Genomic DNA, 16351 nt, shown 5'->3' on the forward strand with positions numbered 1-16351 from the left:
GGAAAAGGTTATTTTGGTTCATTGATATGATTTCAATATATCTTTTCAGGAAATGAAAAACTAGTTTGTATGGTAGCTTTTCTCACCTATCTGTAAGATAGTTCCTATATTTCACAAAGCATTTTAAAGAATGATTACGTGAACTAATTACAAGAAGTATAAATTGATAGGTTAAAATATCTACAGGTTGAGAAGGGATAGAAATGTGCTAAAGTTGATAAACTTATTTATCTTTTTGTACAAAGTTTTGAACTTTTTAAAAACTTAATTTCAAACTGTTTCACTGAAGATGTATAGGCAAAGAGACAAGTATCGTAAATGCATTTTTGTGATGCTAGTCTAGTATAGCAAAACTACGAAGAGCAGAATGTTTTTATAGATGTTTCGAGGTTTAATTAAAATCTATTCGTACATCAAATTTTAAGTGAAATAATAAAGGTTGTGAATGGTACTATAAGAACCTTTTGACTTAATTCTGAAATGATTTCAAATGATTGGAAATAAAAATTTTCCATCCAAGTTTCTAACGCACAGCTTCACGGTCGGTGTTTGTTTATATCTTTAGTAAAAGAAAATTTTCTTTTTTATCACAATTCGGGTCGTCTCTATTTTAAGATTCAGGCACAGCTGTGTAGTTTTCTTTCCTTCCGTTAGGTTTCTTGGTGTAAGTGCTTCCAGCAACTCCTTGGATTCCTTGAAATTCTGGAATTGTGCCAAACTACACTGCTGGACTAATCTTTGCAGAATTCTATCTACCACTGATCAATAATTGACCACGTTTCGAGAGTTAGTGATTGTTTTAACTTGTACGGTGCAGCATGATTAGCGAGACTGACTATAACAGTTAAAATGTTCTACAGACAAAAATACAGAGCGTGTTAAAATGTTCTATAGACAAAAATACAGAGCGTGTTAAGCGACACATCTCGGCTCGACTTTGGGATATTTAATCCCGCAGTCTGTCACGCTGGTATGTATAAATAAAAACGAGCACCTAGTGGCAGATAGACAATCAGTTTGTAGGTTTAACAACACGCAGCCACTAACAGTTAGACGAACGGTCTGTAGAATAAAGAACACGATTATACAGGAAGACAGGCAAATAACCAAGGAGTGAGAACTAGTTATTTCACGTTGAGCTAGAAGGTGGCGTAATTTTCCCAAGATTTTGATAAATAAATGAGAAACAGGACGTTTCAATGTGTCAGATGTGAAAGCGCTGAATTAACTCAATGAAACGCCGTGTTCCTTCTTTATTTACGAAAATCTTGAGAGAACTATGCTATTTTCTAGCTTTTAATTTAAATAAGTTTCAAAATATATCAGCTATACATATTATTTTCCTGTTGCTATTTCTTAACTATCATTAGGAAAGTGAATAGAAGAAAACTTATTATGACACAAAATCGAAAAGAGGCATGTAAGGATTTACAACAGAAATCTAATGTCATACCATTTATTTCATATATATATATATACCGAATGCATATACAGGGCAAATTCTGTTAAACTTACTATACTGCAGCCTCGTGTTATAAACATCATGATGTCATGGACTCTCTGTGCTTTTGGCTGAGAGACAAACCAAATGTCACGTGCTAACCCCCTCTCATTTCTGAGCTTTGAACAAATACGTTAAAATCGAATGTTTAAACAGCACAGAGAACTGTCAGTTTCTACTCACGTTACACGCGGATTTCTCTGAACCACGTCAGATCAGCCTATTTAATCCACATGTTTCGAAACAAGCATAGGACATAAATTAGACTTTTACGTGTTTCTTGCTTTATTCAGAGCTCTATTTACAGCACTGTTTATCAACTAGTTAACACACATTTTTTTCTTTTCCACCTAGTATATATTGCTGACCCATTTTATCTTCTGAAACTGTACAAACAAATCTCGAGATGACGCATTCTTCCCGATTATAGATAAGTATGTGTTTCAAGTCTGGAATAAAAAACAAAACAGAAAAGAATTTGTACCTTTGTTTCACTCTAGAGGGTTTCTTATGTACTGGAATTTATCAAAAATACACCAAAGATGACAACAGGAAGGGAAATTTATTTACTGTAAACTAACGTCGATTAGTTTTATTATCATTATTTAGATAAACTATTAGCTTTCTCAGCTTATTTAATCTTCAGTCTTATAAATAGTTTTCTTGAAATACTGTACGATCCGACAGGTAAATTATCATACAGGGGTTTACTTCTATTACTAACTTCAATATTAAAAGAAAAAAAACAATAAGTTACAACAATAAAATATTAATTTAAGCACTAAGAGCAAAGATACTGTATTACTGAGAATCTACAAACAAAACTTGAATATGAGTAGGGGAATTTGGAGAATCAAACTGTTGGATAAGTTCAGACAAAAATTTAACGTTATTAGTGGAAACTTGGAAAAATCACAGTACTGGAGGTATTCAGGTGAAACTAATGTTAGTAATGGGGACAGGGAGAAACACAGTACTGGAAGTGTTCAGGTGAAACTAATGTTAGTAGTGGGGAAAGGGAGAATCACAGTACTGGAAGTGTTCAGATGAAACTAATGTTAGTAATGGGGACTGGGAGAATCACAGTACTGGAAGTGTTCAGATGAAACTAATGTTAGTAGTGGAGATAGGGAGAATCAAAGTACTGGAAGTGTTCAGATGAAACTAATGTTAGTAATGGGGAAAGGGAGAATCACAGTACTGGAAGTGTTCAGGTGAAACTAATGTTAGTAGTGGGGAAAGGGAGAATCACAGTACTGGAAGTGTTCAGATGAAACTAATGTTAGTAATGGGGACTAGGGGAATTACAGTAATGGAGATGTCTGGATAAAAAGAAAAGAAAGTCTTGATCTGAAGACGTGAAGAACTAACTGCAAGTATCACCATATATAAGTTTTTAATTGAGTGAAAACGACGTTTTTGTATTGATGTTAATAGTTTTATTTTGGAACGCACCTTGTTCAGGTGTGGTTTAAGTTTCTTAATCGATTGACATCTAATTTTGAAATAACATAAAGTCTGAGAATGACTTGCGTGCTCCTAATATATTTCTGGGTTTACACATGGGTCACCTTCAGTTCTAATAATTTTCAAGTTATCGACACAAAAACCAGTTTACATTATTTTCTACAGAGATGTTTTAGAGATTATTGAATAATTAGCATCCAACGACTGCGTTTCAAGCATGTTTATCTAACAAAAGGCCCAGAACCTATTTGTAAAGTTTAAAACGTTTTACTCACAGAGTACCTAGAATATATTAATTCAGTTTGAAACTATGCCAGAGCATGCTTAGCTTACGTAATATCTGAAACGTTTTTATTTAATTTAAAGCTATTTCAGAGCGCATTTGCCTTGTACAGTATCCAGAATATATATATATATATATCATTCAATTTGAAACTATTACGAAGCACATTTAACTTACGTAATATTTAAAACTTAATCATTCCTTTTAAAACTATTACAGTGTACGTTTATCTTGCAAAGTGTTTTAAATGTAATCACGTTTATGTATAGCTTAGAAATGCGAGATGTCGTTTATACACTGTTGGCCAAATTCTTGAGGCCAATGAACATAAAGAAAAATTATGCATTTTGCGTTGTTAGACTCAACCACTTATTTGAGTAGAGCTTCGAAAGATGAAAATAAGAAAAGGGAAAATAAAAATAAAAACTTTTTTAGCATTTAATAGGGAAAATGTGAACACTATGAAATTAGCTTAAATACTAGCTGGTCAAAAGTTTAAGACCATACTGAAACGAAGCGTTAATCGGTAAACACGTAACGAAATTTAGTCATTTGTGTTCAAGCATTAGCGTTGTCAACATCTCCCACTGACATCTTCTTTGTTACATTGGGTAAAAACATGGCAAAGGCTGAAAAGTTGACAGAGTTTGAACGTGGCAAAATTGTCGAGCTGCAAAAGCAAGGTCTCTCTCTTAACGTGTCATCGCTGGTGAGATTTGGCGTAGTAAAACTGCTGTCGCAAATTTCTTAAAAGACCCTGAGGTATACGGAACGAGAATTTCAAATGGTCGGCCCAAGAAAATTTCGTCGGCGTTGAGCAGGAGGATTCGACGGGTTGTCCGACAAGACACCAGCCGATCTTCGAACCAGATTAAAGCCCTTAAGGATGCAGAATGCAGCTCAAGAACAATAAGACTGCATCTACGAGAGAAAGGCTTTTAAATTCGTAAATGTCTTCAAAGACCACGCCTCCTTCCACATCACGAAACAGCGCGGTTAAACTTTGCTGAAAAGCACCAAACATGGGACGTAGAAAAGTGGACGAAGGTTTTGTTCTCTGATCAGAAAAAATTTAACCTGGATGGTCTAGATGACTTCCAACGTTACAGGCACGATAAGGATATCCCACCGGAGACAATTTCTACACGACACAGTGGAGGAGGTTCCATCATGATTTGGGGTGTTTTCTCCTTCCATGGAACAATGGAGCTTCAGGTTATACAGGGGCGTCAAACAGCAGCTGGCTACATTGGCATGTTAGAGAGAGCATCCTTATTGACTGAAGGCCCTCGCTTTTGTAGAAATGACTGGATTTTTCAGCAGGAAATGGACGTCAATTCCAAACAGTGCATGATCTTCGTGAAGCCATTTTCAACACTTGGAATAACATTCCAGCCAGCCTTCTGCAAACGTTTATATCGACCATGTCAAAGCGAATGTTTGAACTTATTCGGAATACGGCCGTGAAACTCATTACTAAGACCTGTTGTTGGGCATTTCCTACCCTGTTTAGGACTTCTTTATGGTATGGTCTTAAACTTTTGACCAGCTAGTATTTAGGCTAATTTAATAGTGTTCACGTTTTCCTTATTAAATGCTAAAAAAAGTTTTTATTTTTTTCCCTTTTCTTATTTTCATCTTTTAAAGCTCTTCTCAAATAAGTGGTTGAGTCTAACAATGCAAAATGCATAATTTTTCTTTATGTTTATTGGTCTTAAGATTTTGGTCAGCAGTGTATATAAAGAGTTTATATATATTAATATATATATATATACAAAAGAGTCGTAGACATTAATATATTGAAATACTAGCCTGCAGTGTTTTTTTCCACGTTTTCATATTTCCTTTAAAGACAAAAATATTGGAATTAATTACAAATATCATTTCACCTTTTAAAATATTAGATCAGATTTAGATTATATAATCATTGCGTGAGTAGCCACATAGATTTTATTTTTCTGTGACTTTGTTAGGGTCGTGTAAAGGTGATGATAGTGTAATTTTACGAGCCACTTGTTTCACGTGGTGTTATAGAGACCTCCCCAGAATTATGTCTACAACCTCATATAACGTTTTCATACCATGTATTTTATATAGACATCTATATCTTACATCGTGTTTATTATAGATGTCTACAACACCTCATGGAGTCTGTATGGTTATCAGTACCACCAGGCATGTTTGACATTGTTATTACTTATCTGTCTATTACCAAACATGATTTATATGGTCATAATATTACATAAGGTACCTTGTATGGTTACCTATGTTTCTCATGTTGATCCAGCATCATGGTTTAGTGGCTATTAGGGCATTGCTTCTGTTATTCGTAGTTAATCGTGCCACTTGACATGTTTTATATGGTACTGCTCTAAATTATTAATCGTACTGCTTATATGTAACGTGGGCAAATATCGATATATTAAGAAAACCTTCACTCTACTAGGCCTATCACTATCTTATTTTCAACCGATTCTTTTTCCTTTATTTATGAATAAAGGTATGGAGTTAATTAAGGCCTAGTTTCATGGATTTAGCAAAACTTTGTTGTATATTCAAATTAATTATCTTCCAATGTTTATCAGGTAGTAAGAGGGTCAAGGAATGTAAAGCGAACGCTATATAGTCGAGTATATTAAAAATAACATTAAAATGAAAATGTTATTGATTTTCTCACATGAAGCAGTGGCTTACCTGTTGAGAAACTGGATACGGACTGCACTCTAACGGATCAGTTCTTTACATCGAAAGAAAGTCAATTTGTTGATGTTTCGGATCAGATTCGGCTTTGATACTTTAATACATAAACAATAAACCCATTTTATATATATATATATGTACACCAGTTTTTTGTGCTATTCTATATTTCAAATGATGATTATGTTCAGAGGAATTAATGCTTCTACTAAAACTTCATTTCATTCGGAGTATTCTTTGTAGATTTTGTATGTTGTTTCGAAGGATTTCTACTCATATTCTGATTTTCTTCAATATATTCACCGTACAGTTTTTATGTTGTTTCGAAGGATTTCTACTCCTGTTTCTGATTCTCTTCAATATATTCACCATACAATTTTTATGTTGTTTCGAAGGATTTCTACTCATGTTTCTGATTCTCTTCAATATATTCACCGTACAGTTTTTATGTTGTTTCTACTCATGTTTCTGATTTTCTTCAATATCTTCATCGTACAGATTTTATGTTGTTTCTACTCATATTTCTGGTTTTCATGGATGCATTCATCGTTGGTTTCAAGAGTTTATACGTATGTTTCTTATATTCGTCTTACAGTTTGTACGTTAGTTTCAAGGATTGTTTCTGCAGCTGAGACATTTGAATGTTCGGAACAGCAACTTGTTGCCAAGTCTTTGTCAAATACTTTCTTAAGAGGTGACATGGAAAGAGCACAGAAGTGAGTTTTTGGCAGATTGAGTTCTCCTTGCTTTCGAGTGTATATTTAAATACAAAAATAAATAAATAAATAAATAATCAGGCCGTGAAGAGTTTTTACCGCGGTGAGAGACCTTTTGCCGTTAAGACTAACCTAGAGTGATTACAAAGCTGCCAAGAGTCTTAGTGGAGGCGTTGCTTTGGTTTATATTAACGAACACCGGCTGAGTTGTCTGCGCTCGGTTGCCGCACTCAAACACGCGGAATTCCTTCACGTGGAAATCTCGTAGGACTTCATTAGACTTCAGTTGTAACTCAGAAAATCACCGGAATAACTCCAATTCCTACGCTCTACTCGAGTTTTACGGCTTCTTGTAGAACTCCAGGGACCAAATTGGTACTTTCTTGAAAGTTTGTTGGTTTGGAAAACGACCAGTTAAATCAAGTAATACTCAGTGATTTAATTAGTCCACTGAGTTATTTTTAAGTGGAGAGAAGTACGCTTCCAACAGAACAATTCCTCTACTGTGTAATTGAGTGCTAACTCCAGATCTTCTTTCTGCTCATCAAGGTCACGTCTGTCTTACCATGCGAAGTGGAATATGATACGTGGCTGATGAATTCTTTTAGTAATCTTTTTTGTCTCGGCTCCTTCCCACTTTCGGGTAATGGACCCTACTCTGAGTGTCAGTGAGCACAGAAGAATAGTTGCGCTGTAAGATGGGTGAGGGACTAACAGGATAATGACCCTTTTTCCGAAACTTGTGGACGTTTTAACAAAACTGTTTGATTACTGGTTTATACAGCGAAAAACATTGGCTGTTTTGGTGATAACTCAGTGTTGGATCAGTAACCAATGAAGAATTCGCTGACAATATCCTAAATATCAACATAGATCGATAACAGAGAGTACGGTTTACATATAGAGGAATGTACAACACTCTTCATGTTTAACAGATAGAGAACTGAGGCAGTGAATATTGACACCGCTATGTAGAAATGAAGAGAATTTGGAAAAATTCAACTGTGCAAACTAAGGCCTGTGGAACTTGAGAACACCTCTCCACCCATGACAGAGAAGTGTAGGTCTCATGTTGAAGTTCGTTGTCACCTCCCCTCGTCGTACTTCTCACAGACTTCACAGATATCACAGTGTGAATAATCTCTGATTTATAAACCTAGGCCTCATGTTGAAGTTTGTTGTCACCTCTCTACGCCGTAATTCTCACAAACATCACAGTGTAAGTAATCTCTTGATTTCCAAACGTAGGTCTCATGCTGAAGTTCGTTGTCACCTCCCCTCGCCGTGCTTCTCACAGACTTCACAGATGTCACAGTGTAAGTAATTTCTTGATTTCCAAACTTAGGTTTCGCTTTGAAGTTCGTTGTCACCTCGTCTCAACTTACTTTTCAAATGTTTATAGTCATCATAGTATAAGTGATTTGTTGGATTTCAAACACAGTTGTCATTTTAGAGTTCGTTGTTTTCTCCACTTGTCAAACTCTTAAAAACCTCGTACACATCACAGGGTAAGTTATTTTCTATTTTAGCCTTAGGTCAAGTTCTGAAACTTATTTTTTAAATTCTACCAGTAATTTTTCTCAAGAATTAAATGTATAATTTAAAATATAAAAGTATTTTTTGAGTTTTCTGTCTTGGATTGCATTTGTAAGTTTGTTGTTGCTTACGTATGTGTTTAACGAAAATAATATCAGAATAGATTTTTAAGTGTTATAGTTACAAACGGGTGACACAACATGATTAACTACATTTGTTATAGTTACAAACGGGTGACACAACATGATTAACCACATTTGTTATAGTTACAAATGGGTGACACAACGTGATTAACCACATTTCCTTCAAGAGCTTGATTCCATTCGGCCATGTTTCACGTTTCGTAGTTTTTAACTGAAAATCCGGAAAAACATCAGTAATGAAACAATTTTTCAACTAACATTTTTTAATGTGATATGAAAAACATCTAGTTGCTTGCGACAGAGAACTAAACGTAAAGATAGACTAATATTTACATACATGGATACAGATGGAATATCAGTTACATACATAGATATTGATAAACTAACAGATACATACATTGATGCAGATAGACTAATAATGTATTCTCAAGACAGTTGATATGAGTAATGAAACTTTCATTAAAATAAAAAAAAACTTTCGTCCCTAACACAGGTGCTCGGTAACTGTCAGTTGCAAACTCTCTTTGTTAACCTGAAGGTGACCTGAGAAGGTCAAAATGTTGTTCTCTACTTTATTATAATAAAAGTTTTAATACCCATACCAGCCGTCTTAAGAATACATTGTTACTTCAAGCAGATTTCTCGCCATCACGAAGATTGCTATATTGACAGACAAACTGACATGTACGTAAAGGGTGATAGCTATATTGATTTATTGATTGGCAGGTACAAGTAAACTCAACAGGAACAAATTAATTAATCAAACTTATAAACATTGACTGACAAACTTACAGAAACAAATACATACAGATTTATTTTTGAAAGATTCCACATGTTATCTGTGAAGTAGCTTATTAAAGAACGTGGTATCGCTTCCTGCTTAAAAGCAACAGAATACAAAAGTAGATAATGCGTGCTTTGTCCTGAAACAGTACATGATATACTTGTTTTTCCTGTTATTATTTTATAATTATCTCATTTCATGTTTACTCTTTAAACAATGTCCACGTCATACACAGACATCCTATGTATCTACTGATATATTATGTTTCCTTTCCCAGCTGTGTAAAGAAGTCGTGGGAAAACGTTTTTATCTTTAGAGAAAATAGTCAAATTGAAGTACCACAAAATAAACATGTATGTTAAAATTGGATTAGAACGTGTTAGAAGGAAAGATGTTTCTAAAGCATTTGGAGCAGTATGTATTATTTTAGTTTAAAATAGTTTTTGTTTCTCACAGGAGTTTCTCTTTTAATCATCATGCAAATGTTTACTGAAATGCTCTTAGCCTACTTTTCATAAAGTTCTACACTTATGTGGAGAAGCAAGTGGATATTTTATATTTAAAGAAATATCCTTATGAAGATAGCTTTGTCTGAAGTCTTTTGCTTTAGCGACAGAACAGTTTTGTATTTAACAAATGCCTTTTTTGTTTGTTTGACGAGTTATTCATACTGTACCCACTATATGGATTGAACCTCGAATTTTAGCGTTAGGATCCTTCAAGCTTACTGCTGAGTTAGTGGAGAGGGACTTTTGACAGTTGTTTGTATTCCAGTTTTAGTGATAATGAACACCAAACTCTTTGAAAATAACTGTTAATGTGTCTTTGTATTTCATAATACACGTACAGTAATAGTGGTATCGCTGTAAAGAATGTCCCCGAGTTATTTACAAGAATCCGTTATTGTGATATGTCTAGATTATTCCTGCTGCTTTTCTCATTGTACCATACGTGCTCAAATAAAAATGTTGCTAGACGTAATTTATAAAGAAGTCTCTTGTCATGAAGTGAAGTGAGCTTCGATAGTTGAAGCAATGTTCTAATTCATTCGACTTAGATTGACGATGAGGCGACTGTTTTGCTATTTTGTAGAAAGAATATTTAACACTCCTACGAAAAGCCCCACTTTTCGTAGGAGTGTTAAATTATATATATCTTTTAATATATTGGAATAAATACCATCTTTTTAGGCTAATATTTTCAATTCCTAAAGTTAACAATTATTGAAAAATTGTCTGGCTATCTGTCAATCTATCTGTCTGCCTGTTTATTTATCTATCTATACATCTATCCGCCTTTTGACTGTCTTGCTGTACACCCGTCACTGTCTGCCTGTTTATTTAACTAACTGAACTATATCATTTTAATTTATAATATGAGTAATGTGTTGATAAAACACTTTGTCGACGTATCTTTTTTATTTTAATCATTTTTATAATTGTTCAGTTACTTATACTTTAAACTTGCGAAATAACTTACATGTTGAAGTGCTCAAGATGTTATCAGAAGTTTTAAAACTCGTGATGTAATTGCTTCACGCCAATTTGATGGTGTCGTCAATTTCAAGAGGATAAAGCAAAGCGTCGCGTATGACAGTGACGTTTCATAAACCGGAAGACTAATTTATTCACTTACAACGATTTTCAGCATTACCGAAGTTTCGCTTTTTTAGACTCATCCATATTCCAACCAATTACGTCATGTTAGCGGTAGGTCGTGTTACACTTGCAGTGTTTTACATGTCGTACTATCTAACACTCGATTCATATGTCGACACCCACCCTGAACAATAAATATCCAAAGTCATGTACACACACGGCTAACATTTCGCGGGGGCGTGCGACATGAATAACTGTAGTAAAGTGCAGCCATTTTGTGTCTCCTTGTCTTCCTCTCTATGTATGCATAAAAACCATGAATATAACAAACAAACATTTCATACAGAGCTAAAATTTAGTCTTACAGAATGGCATTTTTAAAGGTGTTATTAGCATAACTTTGAACTTTATTTTCCTAACTTATATAAACACAGCGTGACGGTCAATTTAAATTCAGAAACTGCTGTGCGCAAGATTTCAACTTTTCACGGAGAACAAGCGGGAAATATGATTTTAGTAATGTGATTGTTTGTAAGGGGAGGCGAAGTATGGCAGTCCACTATCGTAATTGTAACTGGGTAAAGAACGAGATGGGTTTATTTAGTATTATTGCTATTTGTGGGGGAGAACTTAAAATATATCTATTTGTTACATGTACCAATTAAAACTTTTAACACCTAAGCTCCCAAGCCTATTTTACCGATACTTTCCAGGGTTTTACTAGTAATTTCACTTTTACTTTTTTAGGAAGAGTATATATATATATATAGCCGTTGTGTCACAGCCAGTAAGTGGTCCTCTAAAAAGAAAATACAGCACGACTCACTAGTAAGTCTTGTGGGTCTTACTGGAAGACTGTCACGACCCCCCGGCGGGTTTAGTGGGAGCTAATGTGTTAACACGGTTCTTGTTTCACTGTCATCGAATTGCTCATGAAAATTATTATAACAAGTTTTTATTCTGTAGTTGTCATACACTTCAACTCTTACGTGTTGGCTTTTAACGAAAACAAAAACAAGAAAAAAATAAAATAAATATATTACTAAATTGTAATAAGGGATATATAAATTGCCATCAGATGACGCTAGTAGACATAAATATTCTTGTTACTAACTTCCATCTTTTAGTGAAAGTGAGAACTGACACTAAAGTAAAACCCTATCATTCATTCGATTCATCAGTTGTCACTGAGCTATATCAGTTTCTGGGAGTCATCCTCACCAGTAACCATGGAAAAGGGCGAGTAAAAGAACAAAGCTAAACTTCATATGGTGATGAAGTGTTTATTATATATTTAGTGTTTTGAGTTGCCTCTTACTATATCAAATAAATTAACTATGGTGAGTACAAGATATTTCAAAACATTAAATATATGATAGTTTCATGTGACTAGTGATACGAGCGAAGTCAGAGTTCTGTATTAATTACTGAGTTTTGTTGAAATAAGAAATTTAGAGTTTTACCAGACTAGTCGTGGCGACGGAAGTGAGATGGTTTGAAAATAACACAATACTTTCAAAACTGTTGCTCTCGTAATATTCACACCTAGATAATACAGCGTAAGGAACACAGTCTAACTTGTAGACAAACAAACTGGCGCATAGATAGATAAGATGACTGTAGGAAAATATAGATATATAGAACTAGGTAAGTGAAAACAAAATTTCATTTCAACACTCTATAGCAGTATATATAGCTTGTCGCTTTTAGAATTTTTGCGCGAAGCTACACAGGACTATCTCCGGAAAACCGTCCCTAGTTTTGAAATGATATACTAAAGGAAGGCTGGTAGCTAACAGTATCCACTGCCAACTCTCGAGCTACACTTTTCTGACCGAACAGTGTGATTTAACCATATCATATGACAAACCAATGACTTAAAATCGCCTAGAGTGTCTTTGTAGCGACGGAACACAAACCATGAGCCTTAAAATTCATAAACCTATCATTGTCTAACATTCCATCACATCCAACCTAATCTTTCGAAAATTAAAGTTGACGTAATAGTTTTGCCGAAATATGTATTAAAATAGTTTTATAATTATGTATCTTACTCCAGGATCTGCAACCGTCGTCATGTCCCAACATGTAAACAAAACATACACTGCTGGCCAAAATCTTAAGGCTAATGAACATAAAGAAAAATTATGCATTTTGCGGTGTTAGACTCAACCACTTATTCGAGTAGAGCTTCGAAAGATGAAAATAAAGAAAGGGAAAATAAAAATAAAAAATGTTTTTAGCATTTAGTAGGGAAAATGTGAACACTGTGAAATTAACCTAAATACTAGCTGGTCAAACGTTTAAGACCATACCAAAAAGAAGTCCTAAACAGGGTAGAAAATGCCCAACAAGAGGTCTCAGTAGTGAGTTGTACGGCCGTATTGCAAATAACTTTAATCATTTGCTTTGGCATGGTCGATATAAACGATTGCAAAAGGCTGGCTGGAATGTTATTCAAGTGGTGAAGATGGTTTCACGAAGATCGTGCACTGTTTGGAATTGATGTCCATTACTATAGACTTCCCTTGCCATCCACCTCCAAACATTTTCAATGGGGTTCAGTTCGGGCGAATGCGCTGGATGGTCCAAAAGAATCACGTTATTCGCCATGAAAAAGTCCTTTGTTCTGCGAGCATTGTGGATTGCAGCGTTGTTCTGCTGAAAGGTCCAATCATTTCTACACAAGCGAGGGTCTTCAGTCAATAAGGATGCTCTCTCCAACATGCCAGTGTGGCCAGCTGCTGTTTGACGCTCCTGTTTAACCTGAAGCTCCATTGTTCCATGCAAAGAAAAAGCACCCCAGATCATGATGGAACCTCCTCCACTGTATCGTGTATAAAATGTCTCCGGTGGGATATTCTTATTGTGCCAGTAACATTGAAAGCCATCTGGACCATCCAGGTTATTTTTTTTTCTCATCAGAGAACAAAACCTTCTTCCACTTTTCTACGTCCCATGTTTGGTGCTTCTCAGCAAAGTTTAACCGAGCTGTTTCGTGGTGAGGAAGGAGGCATGGCCTTTGAAGACATTTACGGTTTTTAAAGCCTTTCTCTCGTAGATGCTGTTTTATCGTTCTTGAGCCGCTTTCTGCGTCCGTTAGTGCCTTAATCTGGTGCGACGATGGCTGGTGTCTTGCCGGATAACCCGTCGAATCCTCCTGCTCAACGCCGGCGAAATTTTCTTGGGCCGACCACTTGAAATTCTTGTTCCGTATCCCTCAGGGTTTTTAAGAAATTTGCAACAGCAGTTTTACTACGACCAATCTCACCAGCACGTGGAGAGAAACCTTGCTTTTGCAGCTCGACAATTCTGCCACGTTCAAACTCTGTCAACTTTTTAGTCTTTGCCATGTTTTTACCCAATGTAACAAAGAAGTTATCAGTGGGAGATGTTGACAACGCTAATGCTTGAACACAAATGACTAAATTTTGTTACGTGTTTACCGATTAACGCTTCGTTTTAGTATGGTCTTCAACTTTTGTCCAGCTAGTATTTAGGCTAATTTCATAGTGTTCACATTTTTCCTATTAAATGCCAAAAAGGTTTTTCCCTTTTCTTATTTTCATCTTTCGAAGCTCTACTCAAATAAGTGGTTGAGTCTAACAACGCAAAATGCATAATTTTTCTTTATGTTCATTGGCCTTAAGATTTTGGCCAGCAGTGTATATTCGTGTCTATCGTGTAAAGGTTAAAGACATGCGTATAATTACAGTATACACAATATATACATATAATGTAATTCATGTTCTAACATGTAAAACACTGCAGATTTGCATATAATGATCGTACAAAAGTGTCGTGTTGGGATCTTTCATGATGTAGAATACAAACATTGTAGATATGTACATAATTATTGAGAAAAAAATTAATATATTTCAAGTTTCAGCATGTAAATACAGTATAATATCGATTATCCGGATATAAAATTATCCATATCAATTTTGAATGATACACACGTGTTTGTATTTTCTTTGTGAAAAAAACCACTAAAAAACGAATGTTAAATATGTTCTAACACGTTTGGATCACTTCTTAACTGGAGGTCCATCAGTTGTAATATTACTTTTACGAAGTAAAGACCTACTTTGTGTTTTGTTTTTTAAAAAAATGTCCTTAATTGGAACCATTTTTAAAAACAGCATTCATTACACGTCTTTAAGTTGGAAACACTGTTTAAGAAAAACTTTGCAAGAAGTTGTATTTAATTGAAAGCATTGTTAAAGAACAACTTTACAAGAAGTTGTCTTTAAGTTGTAAACATTGTTTAAGTAAAACCTAATAATATGTTGTTTTTATTTGGAAGCATTGTTAACGAATACCTTTACAAGAATTTGTCTTTAAGTTATAAACATTGTTTAAATAAAACTTAAGAAGATGTTGTCTTTAATTGGAAGCATTGTTAAAGAACAGCTGTGGAAGAAGTTGTCTTTAAGTTATAAACATTGTTTAAGTAAAACCTGACAAGATGTTGCCTTTAATTGGAAACATTGTTGAAGAAACACTTTAAAGTGTTACCAGCTTTCCTTCTGATACGAAAACATTGTATTAGCAATTAAAACGAAAATAAATATGACTTTTAGCTTATTCAATGTTAATTTGAATTCAAATACTTGCCGTATTCTAAGCTTGCTCTCTAATTTCTTGAAATATTATGAAAAAATTAAAACTTCTAATTAACATATTTTACTAAGCCTTTACCATTAATGTAAAAGAAATTGAAATGATAAGCCCTAAACTTTATTAATTACACCAGAACAGATGATGGAATTTCAACTATATTCTGTCTAAACTCAAAAATACGGTTTTCTAGGAAAGAAAATGTTAGTAGGAAAACTGTTGTTTTATATCAGTGGTTCTTAATCTGGGTTCAGTCGAACCCCAGGGGTTTGGTGAGTCAGTCTCAGGAGTTCGGCGGAGGTTAAGACACACACACTGTGTGTGTGTCCGTTCCGTTCACCCCACTCGTGTGATTCGTGACATCATGCTCCACTTGACCATCATTGGCTGCGACTGATCACGTCACATCACTTGGCCTTAATATCTGTGCTGCAGGGAACTTCGTGCGCTTAGCAGTCGATTTGTGACTGTAGTAATCGTGCGTCATTTGTGATTTTTTTCCTAATCTTTTAATCCCTTCATACTATGTTGAGCAAAAACAGAAGGTGGTCGGACGAATACGTACAATATGGATTCACGTGTATAACGGAACATAATGGGAGTCAGCATCATCAATGCATGATTTGCGATACCAAGTTGAGAAATTCTAGTCTAGCACCGGCAAAACTAAGAGAACACTCCCTAAAGTTACATAGAGATGGGAAATACAAAAACACAACGTTTGCTGAATTCAAGGTAAAGAGAGCCAGGTTCGATGAAAAGGCTACTTTGCCTGTTCTTGGCTTTGAACCCATCAACAAACCGATCCTCACAGCATCGTACTCAGTTGCGTACTTGAACGCAAAGCAGGGCAAACCACACACCATTGGTGAAGTACTGGTAAAACCAGCTGCGTTGAAGATGGCGAATATCATGCTGGGAAAAGCTGAAGAAAATAAGTTATCCCAAATTCCTCTTTCAAATGACACTATCAGCAGCAGAATGGATGACATGAGCGATGACATCT

At 35.0% G+C, this 16351-nt stretch overlaps 1 protein-coding gene and 1 long non-coding RNA gene across 2 annotated transcripts in view; one reads left to right on the forward strand and one right to left on the reverse strand.

Annotated features, from left to right (window-relative positions):
• Window positions 1–16351, forward strand: part of LOC143225765 (tensin-2-like) — a 228808-nt gene that overhangs the window by 152075 nt on the left and 60382 nt on the right.
• On the reverse strand, window positions 1441–11034 carry LOC143225768 (uncharacterized). The gene is made up of 2 exons (XR_013014064.1): window positions 10607–11034; window positions 1441–1950 (listed from the first exon to the last, which is right to left on the reverse strand). It is a non-coding gene; the product is annotated as an uncharacterized LOC143225768 (long non-coding RNA).

Source organism: Tachypleus tridentatus, chromosome 9, assembly GCF_004210375.1.
Source record: "Tachypleus tridentatus isolate NWPU-2018 chromosome 9, ASM421037v1, whole genome shotgun sequence".
Lineage (NCBI taxonomy): Eukaryota > Metazoa > Arthropoda > Merostomata > Xiphosura > Limulidae > Tachypleus > Tachypleus tridentatus.